The 21,953-nt window shown below is 38.6% G+C and overlaps 1 long non-coding RNA gene across 2 annotated transcripts in view; it reads right to left on the minus strand.

Moving 5' to 3' along the window:
• Positions 1-4,377: 4,377 nt before the first annotated feature.
• Positions 4,378-21,953, minus strand: part of LOC137487832 (uncharacterized) — a 46,962-nt gene continuing 29,386 nt past the window's right edge. Inside the window, exons 3-4 of one of the 2 annotated variants that reach the window (XR_015510876.1) lie at positions 11,202-11,374; positions 4,378-5,041 (exon numbers count right to left, since the gene is read on the minus strand). This is a non-coding gene — a long non-coding RNA (uncharacterized LOC137487832). Of the gene's footprint in view, positions 5,042-11,086; positions 11,375-15,347; positions 15,542-21,953 lie in introns of those variants that run through there. The other variant, XR_015510877.1, reaches the window with a different exon arrangement.

Below are 21,953 nucleotides of genomic sequence, written 5' to 3' on the forward strand. Positions count from 1 at the left end.
GAGTTATTCATTTAAAAAGAAGACTGAGGGGTAAAGAGTTAGTTTTAATATTTGGTCTTTCAAAATTGTCATAGGTGGAGATTGGTTCTGATTTACTTTTGTTTCTTTATTTCTTTCTCAGTTTCGGGTCCATTAAATTGTATATGCACATATAAGATTATTATATGTGTAATAATCTGCAATAACAACTGCCTGGTTGTCTTTTATCCATTATTCATTACACGGCTGTCTGGAATACCTGATTCTGATTGGTCAGTCGCAACATTCCAAGCTATGTTATTCCCAGATAACAACCAGTTAAACTAACAACACTGGCTCATTCGTAAACTATTCATATGCTTGTCTCTGATGCTGTTTTTGACTGTTCGGCGCCATCTTGTGATTGAATAATAGGCAGGTTAGTGTATGCTCCATTCAGCCATTTTCGTTTTTGTACATCAGGCAATTGTTTTTAGAAAATAAAGCTCTTTGATCTTTATACAACAGGCTTTATTCTGTGATAACAACCTTCTGGATGTATTTTATCCCTTACATTTAAAAAAATGGATTCATTTCAAATCGACTTAGAGTTATTCATTTAAAAAGGAGACTGAGCGGTAAAGAGTTAGTTTTAATATTTGGTCTCCAAAGGTGGAGATTGTTTCTGATTTACTTTTATTTCTTTATTTCTTTTGCAGGAGAAGTTTCGAGTGGCATTAAATTGCTTTTTTTCTAAGTGCTGCACAAAAATCAGATAGAATTCAATCGATAGTGGTTCCATCTACTTATTACAGAACTTCACATCCTCTTTTATCTCCACGGCTCCAGTGTCATAAGTGAGGTCTAGCATGCCTCTGTAGTGTTCAGAAATGAGACTGCGGGTGAGTAAGACAAGCATGACTCATTACAGCAAGCAGAATGTCATGAATGACTGAATCGCCAGACCCGTTTGTCTCCAAATTGTGGACTCTGTGGATTCTGGAGACTTTTCTCTCTGGGAGAAGGAGAATAGGAGAAAGCTATTACATTAGGTGTCTCAACTCGGAAAAAGATAGTTTGGTCTTTATATTAGTAAAAGGTAAAAAGTGGTGATGTGTTTGTTATCTTAAAGGATAAACTTACCTCCAAAATGAAAATTGTCCATCTCATGTTGCACTGTAAGGAAATATCAATTAAAAAATTCAGGGTAGTTTTTTGGATTCACAACTGTTTTCTATTTCTTTATGGTTGTGAATAGCATTATGGAAGCTTGATCTCTACTTTGTCGACTTTTGAAGTTTTGAAGTGCCTTTTTATTGACATTTTAGTAGTTTAAGATAATATAATGTATAATAAATAAAGAAATAAGTCTGTAAAAGAACAGAAAATGTCCACCCAGGCTCATTTTTAAAATGTACCTCTATGTTTTGTACATTTTTGGAGACTGAAAATATGTCCCAGGGGGTACGTTTTGCAGTTTTTATTGTCGTGAATACACCAGAGGCTGCTGTGTACACTTCATGCCATTCGTGCCTGCTGTTCTAGCATAAATGAGAGGACGCTGTCGACTGACTGACTGACCAATCGACTGACCCACCCTCCTCCTTCCCTAAACCCTACCAATAGTGTTTTTAAAAGCATCGATTGACCCGCCCACTCACTTCCCTAAACCCAACCAATAGTGCTTTCAAAAGCACCAATTGACCCGCCCACCCACTTCCCTAAACCCAATGACAGTTTTCAAAAGCAACCCAAAAAAAGAAAAGCCCTCGCCTGATTTTCACCACGGTTTTAGATTTTACCACATTTTTACCCTGTTATTTACTTGTTTATTTTATTTTTTGCCATTGATTTTGTCTTACCTGCTTTCTAGAAGCGTCCTTCAACGCACTCGAACCCTGTTTTTATTATATTTTACATTTCTTTGTTTATTTTTAATGAATATGAATTGTTGATCAATAGATGAATAGTAGTCAGTCCAATTCAAAGCAGCGGCTGTTTTTTTGCCATCGCCTGTTGTCCTGTAGGTTCATTTATTGAGGCTTCATTTTTATTGAGGTTTCTTTTTTAAATGCTGTAGAAAAAAATAGAGAATAATAGTAGAAAGCAAAATCATTTTAATAAATTAGAGGTAAAAATAAACGTTTTCTCAGACAGTCAAAGAGAAAATGTCAGACAGGTGGGCCTTCAAAAAACATTTTCGCAGAAGGAGGAGGTCAGCCTCGAAGTAAAAATTGGTTGAGAACCCCTGGTCTAGAGCACTGTCTGCTGTTAAACTATACTCTAGTGCACCGTCTGGTATTAAAGACTACCCTGAAGTGTCGTTTGCTCTTAAAATCTAGCATAGAGCACTGTTATACAATAACCTAGAACGCTATCTGCTTTTAAAAACTAGCCTAGAACGCCATCTGCTGCTGTTAAACTCTAGCCTAGAGCACCATCTGCGATTAAACACTAGCCTAGAGTGCTATTTGATGTTTAAAACTATCCTAAAGCACTGACTGCTGTAAAATAGTAGCTTGGAGCACCATCTGCTGTTAAAAATTAGCCTAGAGTGCCATCTGTTGTTAAACAGTAGCCATAGAACACCATTTTCTGCTGTTAAACACTAGCCTAGAGTGCTATCGGCTGTTAAATACAAGCCTAGAGCAGTATCTGCTGCTAAGCAGATCACTTTCTGCTTGTTAACACTAGCCTAAAATGGCATCTGCTGCTGTTAAACACTAGCTTATAGCACTGTCTGCTGTTACAAACTAGCCTAGAGTGCCGTTTGCTGTTAAACACTAGCCTAGAGCATAATTTGCTGTTAAACACTAGCCCAGAGCGCTGTCTGCTGTTAAAAACTATCCTAGAACGTCATCTGCTCCTGTTAACCACTAGCCTAGAACGCTATCTGCTGCTGTTAAACACTAGATTATAGCACCGTTTGATGTTTCAAACTAGCCTAGAGCGCTGTCTGCTGTTAAACACTAGCTTAGAGCATAATCTGCTGTTCAACACTAGCCTAGAGCACCATCTGTGTTAAAAAAAACTAGCCCTAGAAAACCATTTTATGCTGTTAAACTCTATCCTAGAGCGCCTTCTGTTGTCACAAACCAGCATAGAGCATAATCTGCTGTTCTACAGTAGCTTAGAGCGCCATCTGTGGTTAAAAACTAGCCCTAGAACATTATTTTGTGAAGTTTATTCATAAACTAATTTCGAGAGGAGCACGTGATTATGATTGAACACGGCTGGTTCTGCATTAGCATGCTTGATCCACCAATCAGGCCATTCCTAACCACTATAAAGAGGCAGGGTTTTCTCACTAGAGTCATCTTCGATTTGAAGAATCCCCCCTTCCACCCCTACCTTTTCACCTTTCCCTCCATAGGGCAGCACGGTGGCTCAGTGACTAGCACTGTCGAGGGGACAGCACTAACTACTGCGCCACTGCGTCGCCACTTGCCATAAATAAATTACTAAAACTTGTTACACCTAAAATAACTAACTTAATTTATTACTGATGACTGTCATAAGTTGTTTGTCAAACCTAATTCATTTAATTGTAACAAGTCAAAGTAATTTGTTTAAATTTTCACTTTTTACGGTGTAGTATAGTAAATACTTTACTAACTATTAATAAGCAGCTAATTAGTAGTTTATTGAGCTAAAAGTCTTAATAGAAGGTTCGTTAATAGCATGATTTGTACATTAGAATAAAGTGTGACCACATCATTCTTTCTTCTAATGTCCAACACAATCTCACAGGAATTTGTAACTTTTTGATTTAGTGGCTAATTCGTATGAATTCGTACAATCTAATTCGTACAATTTAGTACGATTTGCTCATCCCCCAATGACGGTTGGGTTTAGGGGTGGGGTTAGGTGCCACGCCTCCTTTTTAAAATCGTACAATTTCGTACAACTCAACTTGTACAAATTCATACGAATTAGCCACTAAAATGGCAAAACGTAAAATACTTAGGTTTTCTCGTGAGACCAGGCAGGTATGTCTGAGACTCCTTTGAATACCCTTTGTGTCTTCATGTTCTGTCAGGCAGGATTCCATCTCTGCTCAGGAGTGTGTAGGAACACACTGCGCTCTTGCCTTTTTTTTTTCCTGCAGTGATTTAATTCCTATGGACAGAGTAGAGAAAATGTTATGATGCAATCAAGCTTTCTGCATCACAAGCAAAGACTGTTCCTATTCCTGGCTTCTGAGAACAGCCAGAGCCAGTCAGAAGGATTTATAATCAGTGACCCGAACAGAACTTCATCTCCACCTCAACCTGAGCAGGTGATGCTGGAGAGAACAAAACCAAAAACTGCGGAAAACGGACAGATTTAAACAGTATTGCCTTGATTTGTCCCTACTAAATGACAATGTTTTTGCAAATCTGTTAAATCAGTTTTGGTGAAGTTAGATTTTTTTTTTTTGGAGTCTTCATCAAAAATTAAGGTCACTGTTTATATTTATATTTAATTTTGCTATCAACAAACCAATAACTATAGGTTTTAGCTCAATAAACTCTTAATTACCAGCTTATTTATAATTTTTAAGATTGTAGTTTTAGATATTGGGTAGAACTAGGGATGTAGAGTAAAATCATGCAGATTATGTACTTTATAAGTACAAATAAACAGCTAATGTCTTAATAATTATCAAGTAAAATGTATAGTGAAATGAAAGCATTACTAATTATTCATTCATTCATTTTCTTGTTGGCTTTGTCCCTTTATTAATCAGGGGTCGCCACAGTGGAATGAACCGCCAACTTATCCAGCACGTTTTTACGCAGCGGATGCCCTTCCAGCCGCAACCCATCTCTGGGAAACATCCACACACACATTTACACACACACACATACACTAGGGACAATTTGGCCTACCCAATTCACCTGTACCGCATGTCTTTAGACTGTGAGGGAAACCGGAGCACCCAGAAGAAACCCACGCGGATGCAGGGAGAACATGCAAACTCCACACAGAAATGCCAACTGAGCTGAGGATCGAACCAGCGACATTGTCTGTGAATAGCAGAGATGAGATCCTGTGGTGCCCGAACCAGACCCCCTCCAGCCCAAGGCTGCGCCTAGAAATTCTGTCCATAAAAACATACATGTAACTAACACAAACCAGCATTCACAAGTAAATATATCCAATTAATTAGTGTTTAGGGTTGGGCAATGTCGACCAATTTGGCATCGTACGATGTCTTAGGTCAAACATCGCGATGGACGATGGCATTGTTGTCATAGGCGGAGGTGAATTCATTATTTATAATAATTATATAATTCATACGAATTAATTATTTGTAGCCTGCCTTTTTAACTACCTGACCCGCATTGCCTTTGTTTTACCCATAAACAAATCATAAATAAATAAAGATAAGTTTCACACAAATTACCACCTGTTAATAACTTTTTCCGTGGTAGGTTGGTCAGTAAAAAAGGTGCACAACCAACAGTATCTGAGGTTTTCTCTAAAATCACTAAATACAAGTGTGAAAGTGAAAGACTGAAGCAGTGTGCTGATGCTGTGACACGTTATCCGATAGATTAAAATGACCGAAGAGTCGTCAGATCGAGACGAGATTAATTAAAATCGCATGTCTTGTAATTTTTTTAAAGCCAAAATTTGAGTATTTTTAAATGACTTATTTTTTTAACCCAACGGTTGTGTTGAATCACATTTTATTCACATTTGTGTTAAGAAAATAATTAGAACGAGACAATTAAGTGTTATTTTTTTCTAAAGTACCTTAAAGCAGTGTTTTCAAACCCTATTCTTGGAGGCACACCAACAATACATATTTTGGATGTCTCCCTTATCTGACCCATTCACTTCAGGTTTTGGAGTCTCTTCTAATGTTCCGATGAGTTGATTAATGTGTGCTTGATTAGTTAGAGGTTGAAAATGTGTACTGTTGGTGTGCCTTCAGGAACAGTGTTGGGAAACACTGTCAGTAAAACTCCGCGGACCCGGTACCGTGACGTCATCAACTTTCACTTTAAGATTTAAAGGGCTAGCATCGCACCAGACCCCCGTAAGTGGATTTGTTTGAAAGTGTAGAATCTATATTTTATGCACATATGCATCACTTCAGTTTTTATAATACTGTAAAAAAGTATTTACACTTAAATACAGTATTTTGGATACCCGAGCTAGGTATTTTACATCAGTTCATTTTCAAATTTTTCATATGACACATGTACAAGTTATAGCTCAAATGAAAGCTCTTGCCGGTGCTCATACGGTTCTAGCTTTCTTTTTACTGAATTATATTCACATATCAAACAGTTGCCAAATAAATCACATGTTTCCATGACGAAGAAGTGAAAACAATAAATTTATGATCACTAAGCAGCCCCAGATAGCACAGACAGCTGTCATCTCTCACCTTATGCTGTGCGCTTCAGGACTATTCTCCTCTTTTTTTGAGGTGATGTGCATAAGTGATCCTTTTATATGTCTGACGTGGTCCAAACACAGTGAATTATCAATCAATCAATCAATCAATCAATCAATCAATCAATCAATCAAAAAGAATAGTGAAATATGAAAACAATGATCGAGCCCTGTGGCTTGTATAGGACCAAAATTCAAAGGCTTTTCTTTAAATTGATAACAAATTTTTGCATTTACACCACTGCATGTGGATTTGGGAAGCTTTTTAATTTGGGTAGGCAAAATCCAGGCGGAAATCCCAAAATGACAGCAGAGTTTAACTGATTAAGGAACACAAAGAGATTAAATTACGTAAAGACTGTAAAAACTCTAATTTGGAACATTTTCGGTTTGTTTTTTGACAGTTTGCTTCAGTTTTCAGATGACATGAGAACTTGAGGTTGTAACACATCAACAAATTTTATTCTTTTTTTTTACACTGATTATTATAATAGGTGCAGATTATCCATGAAGACTAAATTCTTGCAGAATATCATGTAACCACCTCAAAACACTTTAACCACAGTGTGTGACCTGTAAACTACAGTGTAACATTTGCATGTAAACTTGCATGACACTGACATGTTGTGATTAGTAATGTCAAGTTGTCATAACAAAAACATCTCAAACAATGTCAACTTCATTCAATCATTTTCCTTTGGCTTAGTCTATATTTCAAAGTTTGCCATAGGGAATGAACTGCTAACTATTCCGGCATATGCTTTACACAGCGGATGCCCTTCCAGCCGCAACCTACTACTGTGAAACACCCATACACACTCATCCACACACACATCCATACACTACGGGCAATTTAGTTTATTCAATTCACCTATAGCGCATGTGTTTGGACTGTGAGGGAAACCGGAGCACCCGGAGGAAACCCACACCAACACGGGGAGAACATGCAAACTCCACACAGAAATGCCAACTGGCCAAGTTGGGACTTGAACCAGCAACCTTCTTGCTGTGAGGTGACAACGCTAACCAGCAACCGTGCAAACATAAGGCATACTAAATGTTAAGCCATGATTAATGAATGCTGTACAATGTATCGTTAATTTTGATAGTAGATACATGAACTAATGGAACCTTATTGTAAAGTAAACACACAACATGTACGGGGCAGTGGATCTACTTAGGATCATTAAAACTACAGATATAATGTTCTCTAAATATAATATAAAACCCACTCTGTGTTTGTACGGACAAAACAAGCACTTGAAATTCTATCCCTTTCCCCCCTGGAGTAAACACTTCGAGTCTGACATCATTGCCGGCTACTATCTTTATCAATAGGGACTCTACATTAATAAACGCATTAATCACCTCTAATAATGCCGCCTGTTCAACTGATCAGCGATAGACACCGCCAACCCTTGGGTTATTTAACTAATTGCTTCCTGAAGCAAATCTCACCTGTTCTTCACGGTAATAAATCAGACTCACACTTCCTGTAGTTATTGAGGAGAAAGTAAATATCAAGTGTGTGTGTGTGTGTGTGTGTGTGTGTATGTGTGTGTGTGTAAACGTTGATCCTGGTTAATATTTGAAGAATAATACATGAAATATATAGATTTGGTAACACTTTAGTTGAAGTAATTACAATTTACACTGTATTATCACCAGATTAATTTTTAAGAAATCAACTGTTTATTAGTATTTATAAATTTTGATCTTATTTTGCACCCCTGCCGAATACCTAAACACAACTACTACCTTCAAAACTATTATTTAGCAGGTAATTATTCAACAGTAGCTATGTTTTCATCCAAAAATACGAATGAAACTCTGGAATATCGCATAAATGACGTGTAAATAAAGCAGCATTTCTATCCAACGAGTCAAAGGGAACAAAATTGTCACTTCCTGATTAACTGGTGCCAAATATCAGCAGTAAAAACGGGATTGCTGCGTAAATCTTTTCTTTATTTAATAAATGACCCACATCTCAGACAATGCCGACATGCAATGAACGTGTGGTGGTGTTTGAAGACGCGGAGCACAGACGCTCTAGATTATTCTAGAGGTAATTACTAATATATTAACACTAATATTTAAATAATTAAAGTGTTTTAGAATGATCAAAGCAACATTTCAGATGTTTTACAATGTGGTCAGCCTGCTAGTTTGTCCATCCACACACATTTTATCGTCACATGATCTCTTACAGTATGACAAAATAACATGCCCATACTGGAATTTGTTCGGTAAAAGGCTTTGTATCGTAGTTTATTTGCATTTTTTCCTATCAAATAAAAAGTTTACCTTACTCAGGTATGCGCATATGTTTTTTAAGCGCATTTTCAAAATGTATACGCATCTTCAGCTCAGGCTCATTCATTCCACCACGGCGACTGAAGCTCTGCACAAGACTTTTGGCCAGCAGAGAAATTAAAATGGTCGTGCCCAACTGAGTCTGGTTCTCTCAAGGTTTTTTTTCTTCACTTCCGTCAAGTGAAGTTTTTTTTCCCTCTCCGCTGTCGCCACTGGCTCGCATGGTTCAGGATTGGCAGAGCTACGCATCGATGAATTTGCTCTTCAGTGTTTGAACTCTCAGTAAGGATTTCAAATCACACTGAACTGAGCTAAACTGAACTGAACTTAAACACTAAAAATCTGAACTACACTGTTCCAGTTACAATGACCATTTATGTGAAGCTGCTTTGACACAATCTACATTGTAAAAGCGCTATACAAATAAAGCTGAATTGAATTGAATTGAATTCTGGAAACGTAGCCCCGCCGACATTTCTGGAGTGAAATACATCATGGGAGGTATGTATTCATGCAGATTTTGTTTTCTCAAATCCACGAGAGGCTGCTGTGTGCTCTTTTTCTTGTCTCGGAGGCCGCTGTCGAGCAACCGTCTGACCAACTGACTGAATGATGGACTGAGCGACGGGCCAATCGGCCGACCCACCCTCCTCCTTCCCTAAACCCAACAGGTTTTACTGGTTGACCCGCCCGCCCACTCGCTTCCCTCCCTAAATCCAAGCAACAATTTACAAAAGCCGTCCCAAAAAAGAAAAGCCCTCGTCTGACTTTTACCACGTTTTCGGATTTCACCATATTCTCGCTCTGTTATGAACTCGTTCGCTTTATTTTTTGGATTCTGTTTTTGTCTTACATGATTTCTGGAACCGCTCTTCCCCAGACTCGAACCTGGTCGTTGAGGTCGGCTCCTCTCCGGCTCTCCGGTCCGCCGACGTACACTGCGAGCTAACCGGAAAAACTGGTTGTGGCGAGAAAGCCCTCCACACGGAAGTGAGCTGTCAGCCGGCGAGCGCGAAGAGGAGCGGCTTTACACCACCCCGTAGCGTTCGCTTGAAAAACTGAAATGCAGCTGTACTGACCTCCGGCCACATAAATCGCAGTCTCCAGAAATGTCCGCGGGGCTACGTTTTTAGAATGAGCTTGGATTAAGTATCTTGCTGTTTCCATCAACCAATTTTTTATGCGCATCTCCAAAATAAAATAAACAAGTAAATAACAAGGTGAGAATGTGGTAAAACTTGGTAAAAATCAGACAAGGGCTTTTTTTTCTGAATTGCTATTCAAATTTGTCAGTTGAGGAATAGGGAAGGAGAAGAGTGGGTCAGTTGATTGGTCAGTCAGTCAATCATACAGTCAGTCGACAGTGGCCTTTGGTGGATTTATGTGAGAACAGTAGGCACGAATGGCACTCGCGAGAGAAATTTTGAGATCTGAAAAAGTCCCTCCTGGGACTTATTTGGCGCTCTCCAGAAATACATATAAAGGTACGTTTTCAGAATGAGCCTGCGTTAAATATTATGCAATTCAAAAGCATAAATAAACAAAAAACAACTATGTTTTGTACAGTGTAGTTAAGATATTAACATGAATTGTACAAAATGTTAACTATAGTCCAGCATTTACTAATGTATCATTAAAACATTACATTCGATGATACACTGTTAATATGAACTAAGAATGAATGACTTCATTTGCATTAACTAATGTTAACAAAACATAAATGAATACTGTAATGTGTTTATTGTTCGTCCATGTTAGTAAATACATGAACATTAACTAATACAAACTCACAGTAATGTGTTACCAAAATAAATGTTATTTATTAAATGTTTTTTTTTTACATAATTATCCAGGATACCACTTCAGTTTTGATCACAAATCATGCTATTAATTCTACTGGATTATTACCAGCCTATTATTAAGAGATTAACTGTTTATTATTAGTTATAAATTATGATCTTATTCTACAACCCGAATCCTACCCATAACCTAAACCTAACTTCTAACTTACTAACTATTAATAAACAGCTAGTTAGTAGTTTATGAAGCTAGTAGTGTCAGTTAATGGCTTAATAAAACTGTGAAATGAGACCTAAACTAAAATGTTACCACAAATTATTGTTTGTATTTTGGTATAACATCTTTTTCTTTAAACCGAGCTCAATTTTACATTGAATGTTATTAATTATTTACAGATTATTCCTGTAAAAATAAGACGGAAAATAGTAGAACCACATTCAGTCAAAGTGTTTCATTAGCACTGAAGATAGTTAATCATGTTAGGATTAAAGTGAGGTTATTAATACCAAATAATAGCCTTGTGTTTGTCCAGCAGCAACACAGACATGTTCACTTTCCCGACCAGTAACAAGAAGGAATCGTCTCTGAAGCCTGATCAAATGTGACACGTGTCAGCTCTGTATTACCAGAAACCGTTGTCATTTTATTTGCTGCTTCATATCTCTCTAGACACTTTGACATTTGTATGCCAGTGTACACATGTTTCAGTCGGCGAATTTACGTTGACTGAAACATACCTGACTTTTTGATGACGTTCTTCTCCTTTTTCCATCTCGGCAGATGGGAGAGCACTCAAGGGCTCGGTGGACATTCTCACGAACTGCCATTTTGCTTGGGTTCTGTCGGCTCCTTGTCACTTTGATCTGTTCTTATCTCCTCAAGAGCTTTTCTCAGACTGCTCGCATCCGGCCTGCAGGATTCAAAAAACACATTATACTCTCTAGATTTCTTCTGCAGTGGCAAATAAATCAGAGGAATGGGTTGCAAATGAGACGTATAGGCTACACTGTAAAATTTATCCATAAGTTAGCAGTTTTCGGATTTTGCGATTCATGTTTTTTTTTTTTTCCCGTTTATCCGACAACTTTTAACCTTGTAAAAAACCTTGTAATAAGCTGTGAGTGCATTTTACAAGACTCATTTCTCTATTTATTATTTATTATGCATTATATTACAGAAAAATTTCAATAGAAGTCACTGTGTTAAATTGTAGAATTGAATTTTCAACATCAAAAGTTGACAGAGCAGAGATCAACATCCCATAATACAATTCACCACCGGAAATAAACGTAAAAACACGAAATATGGAAACTTATTTTTTTTGACAGTGTAACAACCAAAATATAGTATTTAAATGAGGAACTTAAAGATCAGCAATTATTTTCTAACATTCGCTAATTTTATTTGTAATTACAAAAATGAATATAAAACAATTCATGTTTCTGGGAAAACATTGTGCGATTCTGAGTGTGCTTCATACTGGTGAATGTGCTGGACAATCAACGTTAAGAAATACAGTACACTCATTCCTCCCCATATGCACCAGACACTTTCTCAATAATACTCAATTTATCACACAATAATAAATCAACCCAGGCTCATTCTAAAAAAACGCACCCCTGTATACATTTCTGGAGAATGCCAAATACGTCCAAGGAGCTACGGCTTTATTCCAGTTTTTGTTATCATGAATCCACTGTGTACGCTTTTTCAGATCTCAAATTTCTCTTGTGAGTGCCATTCGTGCCTGCTGTTCTCGCGTAAAACCACCAGAGAACGCTGTTGACTGACTGACTGACTGACCCTCCTTCTTCTCCAAACCCAACTAATTGTGTTTTAAAATAACCCATACCTGACAAATAAATGTTAGTATCTAACGTCAATATGATATTGGTTTAAGATGTTGGCTCAGCGTTGGATTTTGGTTACTTACACAACCTAAAATCAATCAAAAATCACGTCTAATGATGTTACAGCTTGACGTTACCACTATGACGTCTATCAGATGTTAGATTCCGGTTGTCATACCTGACGAATAAATGTCAGTATTTGACATCAATATGACATTAGTTTAAGATGTTGCCTTGGCGTTGGATTTTGGTCACTTTACAACACAACCTACAATCAACCTAAAATCAACGTCATTTGACGAAATTATTGGATGTCAAAATAAAGTTGGCTAGACATAGAATTTTGGCAACCCAAGCTCATTCTAGAAACGTAGCCCCGTGGACGTTTCTGGAGACCGCGAATTACGTGGCCGGAGGTACGTACGGACGCGTTTAGTTTTTTTCGAGCGAACGCTGCGGGGCGGTGTGGCGCCGCTCCGCTCCTCCTGTTCGCGCTCGCCGGCTGATGTCTCGCCTCCGAGTGGAGGGCTTTCCTGATGCAACCAGTTTGTCCGCTTAGCTCACAGTGTTGCGTCGGCGGAACGGAGGCCCGGGAGGAGGAGGAGGAGCAGGCCGCGGGGACGACGACCGGGATCGAGTCAGGGGAACAGCGGTTCCAGAAATCAGGTAAGATGAAAAACGGAATCCGAAAAATAAGGGCAAGAACGCAGTGGGATCTGAAAACTCGGTCGAAATCGAAGACGAGGGCTTTTGCTTTTTTTTTTTTCTGGACAGCTTTTGCAAACCGTCGCTCTGGTTTAGGGAAGGAGGAGGAGGAGGAGGAAGAGGAGGACGGCCGGGTCGGCCGATCCTGCGACTTTTTGTGCGAGAACAGCGCGGGCTCCCGAGAGGCGCCCGAGACGCGAAAAAGCGCGCACAGCGGCCTCTCGCGGATCCACGAAAACAAAAAATGCTCGAATACATACCTCCCGGGACGTATCTCGCGGTCCGCAGAAACGTCCACGGGGCTACGTTTCCACAATGAGCCTGGGTTGAATTTTGGTCATTGTGCAATTGTGAGTGTGCTTCATACAAGTGAATGTGCTGGACAAACAACTGTAGGAAATACGGTCTTTCCTCTTCATACACTCAGCAAAGATACGCAAGCTGTCACTCGGGTAGTACCTTTTCAAAAGGTACGCATTTGTACTTAAAGGGTCCATATTAGTACCTCAAAAGTATATACTAATATTTAAAAAAGTCAAGAGGAACATTTATGTACTTTTTAGGTACTAATATGTACCCTTTTGGTATGTGTATTGACCTTGTAGGTACAAATTTGTACCTTTTGAAAAGGCACCACCCCAGTGAAAGCTTACGTACTTATATTTCTGAGAGTGTAGGCAACAGACACATTCTCAATAATACTCAATTATTATCGCTCAATAGTGATACAATTTAAAATAAAAACTGCTAAACTGACTTTAGACTTGACATAGCAAAAACCTCCTAATGCCATTTGATATTTTATTCTAATTTTTTTCTCAGACTCCTGTATGTAGGCTCAGTAATTTTACTCCTAGTAACAAATGAGTTCTCTTCATCTGTTTAGCCGTTAGATTTTAGCCTAACAGATTTTATTACTTTTTTTAAATTAGCAAAAACAATAGTGACATTATGTAAACAATCTAATTTTAAGAGTTAACATTCAAATGATGTTATAGCTTGACATTGTGCTGGGCATTATCACTATGACGTATATTAGACGTTGGATTTTGGTTGCCATACCTGATGAATAAATGTCAGTATTTGATGTCAACTTTGGATTTTGTCCACTTTCCAACACAAATATCAACCTCTAATGATGTTACAGATTGATGTTGCGTGGGCGTTACCACTATGACGTCTACCAAATGTTGGACTTTAGTTGCCATACCTGACGAATAAATGTCAGTATTTGACGTCAATATGTTTAAGCCATATGTTGGCTCGATGTTGGATTTTGGTCATGTTCTAACACAAACTATTAACCAAATATCAGAGCCATTATTGGATGTAAAAATAACATTGAACGACATTGAATTTGGGTCACCTAGTGTCACAACCAACCCAAGCTCATTCTGAAAACGTAGTCCCGCGGACGTTTCTGGAGACAGCGGAATAGGTCCCGGGGGGTACGTACGGCCGCGTTTATTTTTTTCAAGCGAACGCTGCGGGGCGGGGTGTTCCCTTTTGCGCTTGCCTTTCCTCCTTGTGGAGGGCTTCCCCGCTTCAACCCGTTTGTCCACTCAGCTCACCAGGCTCGAGCAGGCTCGAGATGCAGAGAGGAGCCGACCCCGGCGATCGGTTTCGAGTCAGGGGAAGAGCGGTTCCAGCAATCAGGTAAGACGAAAACAGAATCCCAAAAATTAAGTGAACGAGTTTCGTGACAGGGTGAAAACGCGGCGAAATCCGGAAACGCGGTAGAAAAAAAAAAATTGGGGCTTTTATTTTTTTGGACGGCTTTTTGTAAACTGTCACTCGGGTTTAGGGAAGCGAGCGGGCGGGTCGATCGGTAAAATTGGTTGGGTTCGGGGAAGGAGGAGGGCGGGTTGGCCGATTGGCCGGTCGTGCAGTCAATCATCCGGTCAGTCAGACAGCGGCCTCCGGCGGGTTCACGCGAGAACAGCGCGGGTGCGAACAGCACTCGCGAGAGAATTCGCAAAAACAAAAACTGCAGCCGTACGTACCCGCCGGGACGTATTCCGCGGTCTTCAGAGACGTCCGCTGGACTACGTTTCCACAATGAGCCCAGGTTGGTCACAACCTAAATCTAACCTAACATTGACGTCTTATGATGTGCGCAGAGCCTTGTGTTTTTAGAAGCAAAGATGCATTCGCAAAGCCCTAAGGCCACACAATAAGCATTTTTCATTGTATGAAATAGATTACGCTTATTTAGAGTCCTCATAAATCACCAAAACAAGAATGCATGTCCTGTGTGTATGTGTTTAAAATTTGCAGGTAATGAGTAGCACTGCCCAAGTAACAAACCATAGTAATAGAGCCACTCGCCTTAACACAGGCTAATAATATTCCTGCACAAATAGTGAATCTGCTTGACCCCAGGGTCACAGCAACTACCTCCTACTCTCTGTGTTTATATTCAGTCTTCCACCTCCTTCAACAAGTGCATTTCCTTCTCACATTTAACTTCACCGACGGCACGCTGTTTCTGCCAAAATACACGTAGCTCCAATCAACAGCAGCTGGAGAGGAAAAAAAAGAGCCGTGAGCGGTAAAAGCCTGTGACCTCACTCACGCTCCAAATCCTTGCTTATGTTTCAAATCACATTAGGAGGCTCTCATAAAGTCAAAGAACTCTTAATTGCCAACCTCCATGCGCTCTTGTCGCTAAAATGTTTGTCACGTAATTATTGCACTTGAAGCTGTTTATATGAGAGTGCCTTCTCTAATTATCGCTCAGATAAATGTTATTGTTAATAATAGTGTCAGGGCTCATGTTGCATCAGACTGTTGGCTTTAGGACACAATTAACATTGGGGCAGAACACACATACACACAAGCACCGGTATTAAAGCGCTGTCAATTAAGTACTTCAATGCCTACCCAAGAGCCACCTGAGAGATGTTCACTTTCTGTGGAAAAACACAGCATGTGAAGTAGATCGAGTCACGTCATTGTATTCAATGTGTAATACTACAAATATAAGGGATGTAAATATGACAAGCATGTAAAACAGTCAGCGGATTTGTGTTGAGCATTTGAGTGCAGATGCTTTAGACGGTGTCTAAAAAAATGCAATGACGTTTCCAGTGACGTTTCCAATGACATCCCCATTGACGTTATTTGTTTGTCCGTAATGAAAGAACAGAAATGCTGCGAAAATCCACAATGTCACAGCCAATCATATTTCATCCTAAATAGGGAAGTCAAATGTCTTGTACCTAAAAAAGTAGACGAAGGGTTAAAAACTCTATAGTGCCATAAATGTATCATGTCTCTAAAAAAGTATTCATAATAGTTATACTAGTAATAATTTTACTGTAATGTTTACTAATATTATTATTCATTTAAATATTAATTCTTAAATATTCATCACACAGTGAAAGATGTTACATAAACAAATAAATCTATGTAGTTATTCATGTAAAGACCCAGTAAAATACTGTCATAAACAAAATACAATTCAAGAGTTCACCCTTAGCTGATAATCAATAAAGCGTATTTGGCATGCTGTCCCGGGAGAGAGCCCAGAGCTCGTAATATCCTCGAGCCCAGGGCTCCCTCCCGTTAAAAGGGCGAGAGGGGAGTTTGAGGTCAGGTAGGTCTCGAGAACTTCCCTGCTTGTCACAGCGGGAAGTGTAAACTAAGGTTGTATTGGGTTGATAATTTGTTTTAGTTGATTGGCTATGGTTTATGTTTTTTTCACGGTGGAAGGAAACCGGGGAACCCTGGGGAAAACCCACGCGAACACGGGGAGAACATGTAAACTCCGCACAGAAACACCAACCGGCCCGATAGGTTGGACCGGCGGTGTTCTTGCTGTGAGGCAACAGTGCTAGCCACTGAACCACCTTGTCGCCCAATCAGAAAAAAGGGGGAGGATGTAGGGGTGGAAAGGGGGGGGGGGGGGGGGGGGGGGGGGCTTCAAGACGAAGATAACTGCAGTAAAAAACTCAGGTTATTTATAATGCTTCTGTAATCATCTAATAGGGTTGATTACGGAGCTAATAAGGAGCCAGTCGTGTTGATTATAAGCACGTGATCCTCTCGAAATTAGTTTATGAATAAACCGCACGTAGTTTTATTTACGGTTTTCTTCTATCTTTCTCAGTTGCAAGAACATTATGGTTATAGTTATATAGTTAAAATAAATTCATACATGTTTTTTTTTACAGATTTTGCACATACAAATATGACAATCCACAAAATTTGCAATCTGTAGGACATCTCTCAAAAACAGTAGCAGTTTAACGGTTCAGACCAAACAAGACTCAAGAAAAATCATCACAACAGCAGAAAAACACTTGTAGATCATCAGGAAAACAAACATATTGATAAGTTGGGACAGTATTGAAAACGCAAATAAAAATGACAGTAGTGATTTCTAAATTTACTTTGACTTGTACTTCATTGCAGACCATACATTTAAAGCATTTAAAAAGCAGTCAAGAATTTACCACGTTGTATTGTTGAAAACATTTAGGGACTGAAGACAGAATTAATGGTGTTTCACGTGTAATTTTGTCCCATTCTTCCTAAAAACAAGTCTTAAGGTGGGCTCTTCATTGTCGCATTTTGAGCTTGAAAATTTCTCACACATTCTCTATTGGAGACAGCTCAGGTTTGCAGGCAGGCCAGTCGAGTACCTATATTCTCTTTCTCCGCAGCCAGGACCGCAGCCAGGACAATGTGGTTTTGCATTGTCTTGTTGAAATGTGCATGGGTGTCCCTGGAAAAGAAGGCAGCATATTGTGCTCTATAATCTCTATGTATATTTCAGCATTAATGGTGCAATCACAGAAGTGCAAGTTACCTTCGGCAAGGGTACTGACAAAACCCCTCACCATGACAGACGCTTACTTTTGGACTTGTTGCTGGTAATAGTCTGGATGATATTTTTCTTCTTTGGTTCAGAGCACACACTAAAAATTAAAATACTGATTCACCAAAGTACTCATTTTCACTGTGTGATGGTAATCTGAGCCCAGAGAAGTCGACCGTGCTTCTGGACACTGTTAACATAGGGCTTCCTTTTGGCACAGTGCAGTTTTCACCGGCATTTGTGGATGTAACTATGTATTGTGGTACTGGACAAAGGTTTGCCAAAGAAGTCCTGAGCTCATGTGGTGATATCGCTTATAGATGAATGACGATTCTTGGAGCACTAAGGGATCAGAGATCTCAGCAGTTCAGCTTAGGCTTGCACCCTTGTCCTTTACGTGATGAAATTCCTCCAGATTCCTTGAATCTTTTAATGATGTTCTGCACTGTTGAAGGTGAAATATCCAAATGTCTTCCTATCTTTCTTTGAGGTACATTGTTTTTAAACATCAATCATTTTCTCATGTATTTGTTGGTAAACTTGAGATCCTCAGTCTATCTTTGCTTCTAAAGGACTAGACCTTTCTTGGAAACTGCTTTTGTAGCAAATCATAATTATAATCACCTGTTGGCATCACCTGTTTTAAATCACACCATTATTTAACCAATTTACCTGATTATTAGCTCTAAATTGATTCTGTCTTGATCTTTTTTGGAATGTGTTGCAGATCTGAATGACAGAAAAGGATGTTTATTTACAAATGAAATGAAGTTGACCAGACAAGTCGTGTTCGTGTCGAAATATGTTGTTGGCTGCAATGCAGTGTTAATTTTGACAGCAGTATTTGATTTAGTTTTAGTCTTTTGACTAAAATTTCATTTTAGTATCTTAGTCTTCTGAATCATTTTAGTTTTAGTCTAGTTTTAGTTGACAAAATTTCGTAATAAAATAAAAGCCCACCAACCAATGTGTCTTTTGTCTGGTATATCTGGTTTAATATATCTTTTGTCTGGTATATCTTTTGCACCTTACTGCTAGTTTTGCGCAATTAAAGCAGCATAACTGCAATCTATCAAACCTCCATCTTTTTCCAATCCTACTAGTACTAGTGAGTGGGTGGTTTTCTCGCACTCCTATTGGTCTGTCCTCTCCCCAGATGACACTTTTTTTGTTTGTGTGACTGAAGTCACTCCATCACTTAGTAGCCCGACTCGATGTGTGGTAGCTCAGTCAGGACTGCAGGCCAACAATCTACACAGATGAGCAACTGAAGAGCGCTTTGTGCTTCATTAGACTTTTCATCTTTCATTTAGTTCTTTCTCTCTCCAGAAACGAATCGGCAAGCAGATGAACAACAAACACCGAAACACTGCGCTCGGTAACACAGAGGTCTTGCCTCCGTTGTGAGTGCGGTTTGTTTGGGAAGAGCATAATGTGCATTATGCATTGCATAATTGGATTGACTTTGCAGTGAAATGAATGGACGCAAGTCAATATGGGTGCTCATCACAATAGACATGACTCACTAAAATGAATAAGCCACTCAACATGTCTTTATAGCAAAGCCACAAAAGCTGGCAACATCATGCAAACAAGGTGTGCGCCCTCCGAATTGAGCCACTTAAACATACCTCAAAACATCAAGTTGAGGGTAAAAACAAATAAATACTAGTCAAAAAGCTCAGACTTTTGCATTAAAATAAATTTCATTGATGTGTTATAGTATCCTAAATGTTTACAATAATGTTTGAACTAAAAAAAATCTGTAATCTGCCAATCTTTTTCCAACCAAAAGTGCAAATTAAACTTAAGCACAAAACTGGAATATCACACAAAACATCTTACGATCATTTCCATCCAGTGAGAAGAAGCCACCGTCGACCTGTTTTTTATATTTAATAATTAACTTGCACCAATGACGAAGATGCAATTCAATGAAGGTGTGATGGCTCTGGAGATGTGAGACACTTTTTGGGAGCACAGATGCTCAAAAGAGTTCTGGAGGTAATAATACTGAACCAATTTGATGACAGACTTTGGCTGAGGGATTTTAGAAAGACAAAATACAACATTTCACATGTTTTACAAAGAGGTCCATTCACTGGTTTCTCTACTAATGTCGTCCCATCGAGCTCATTTTTGATATATCTTGATCACTTCATGATACAAAATCAATTTGATGCACATACTGGGATTTATTTGGTAAATGTGTTTCCGTCATAGTTTATGAGATAAAAACTCTTAGCATGCATTCTATAGACATTTTCAAAATTTATACACATTTTGATGTTTCCATTAGGCCTTTTTTTTAATTAGGCATTTATTTTTAAAGGTGCAGTAGGTGATTGTCTTCAGAAACATTTTGGTGTGCTGGTTAAAAGTCTCTTCACTTTACAATAGTAATGATTAAAGTGTATGATCTAAATGTATTTATATGTATTTTTACATTCTGGGTAAGGCATAACACTAAAAAATGTTCAGCCCATTAAAAGATGTTGTGCCGATAAGATAACTCTGATTAGTAGCTCAAACTGTCAACAAATGTATATTTGTACATCTGCGCACCTCTTTTCACGTAGATAAAGTATGTAATATGTTAACATCATTAAATTAATAAAATATACAGCAAATGAGAAATAACAGAAAAAGGAAAAATAGACATTATTGCTAAAAATTATAATAATTATTAGAATAAAAAGTGTAGATTATTTAAATAAAGCTAATTAGCTGATTAGCCATTTCTAATGGTGTACAGATTTTTTGCAGTTGTTATAGATGTCATCTTGTTCTCTCTGAGCATAAAGTTTATCTGAGTCGTTTATTAAATGATTAATCATTTAATGGTTCTCTTGCGGCTACCAAATGGTAATGCAAAAACGCATACAAATTACGGCTACTTTAGAAAGCAAAAGTAAAACCTGGATCCTCAACATTTTAGGAGATTCAGAAACTACGGTCGGATGCATTTTGACGGAAAAGGTGAGTCTCTGTGGGTCTGCAGAGCACGTGAGAGTTCCTGTGTGAGTGACACACAGAACCAGCAGTAGGAAACAAGCAGAGCGAAAGAAGATTTTCCACCGGTAAATCGATTGCGAATGTTTAGTTTTCTTAGACGGATATATATGCTATTAAGGATATACACACCATCCAGTGGACACAACTGGAACACCAGTATATTTTATTGAAAAATTGCAGCTCACAGAATCCTCTCGGGGGCCGTATTAAATTAACTTGCGGGCCAGATCCGGCCCACGGGCCGTACGTTTGACACCCCTGCACTAAAGTGTTGTTCAGCCACTGAAATCTTCCAGCTAAAGATTGATGCGACTATTTTCAGTTTCATAAGGGACCTTTTACAGCATCGATAATGTCGATTTATATTTAGTTTAGCTACAAAACATAAGTAAATAGCGCTAATCCTAGTCTGCTTTACTGAGATGAAGTTTTATATTCACATTGGTTCATTTTTGAACATTAGCTATGTATTCATCCACTTATTTTTTCGCCAGTCTCATAGATTATTTTTCTTTCATTTTTAATTATGGAGTGTCTGTGATATCATTCTTCCTTGCATAACTTTGTTAGGCTATTAGAACTGTTAACCATAATAAACATCAACAAGGAAATTTTCACCTTATGTACTTTAAAGAACACATTTACACGTTGCACCAGCTACATTGGTTCTTGTCTACTATTAAAGTAATGTCTAGAAAAGGTCACTTTTCACAGAAAGGAAATGTGCAAAAGGCTGTTAAACGTGTTGATCCACACAATTGATCTTACGGCACTACCTGGAAAAAGGGGTTCATTGTTTGTCTGATAATATAGCCGCTGGGCATTTAAAAGAGAACTTCAAAACTGAACAGGTGGAAAATTGCACACTGACAGAGCAAACATCTGTGTGAAAGGGCGATCGATCTTTGTATGGTGCAATAAAGTTTTGTTCCTTCTTATAATTAGTAATCAATATTCATCAGCTTCTATTTTGTGGATCATATCTACTGTAATGTTGAAGATTACAATATTAATTCTCCAGAGAAATTTGAATTCTTTTTCAAATATTTCTCAAGAGATGTTTAGCATTTAGGGTGGCACAGTGGCTCAGTAATTAG

The sequence above is a fragment of the Danio rerio genome, chromosome 16, assembly GCF_052040795.2.
Source record: "Danio rerio strain M-AB ecotype USA chromosome 16, GRCz13ab, whole genome shotgun sequence".
NCBI lineage: Eukaryota > Metazoa > Chordata > Actinopteri > Cypriniformes > Danionidae > Danio > Danio rerio.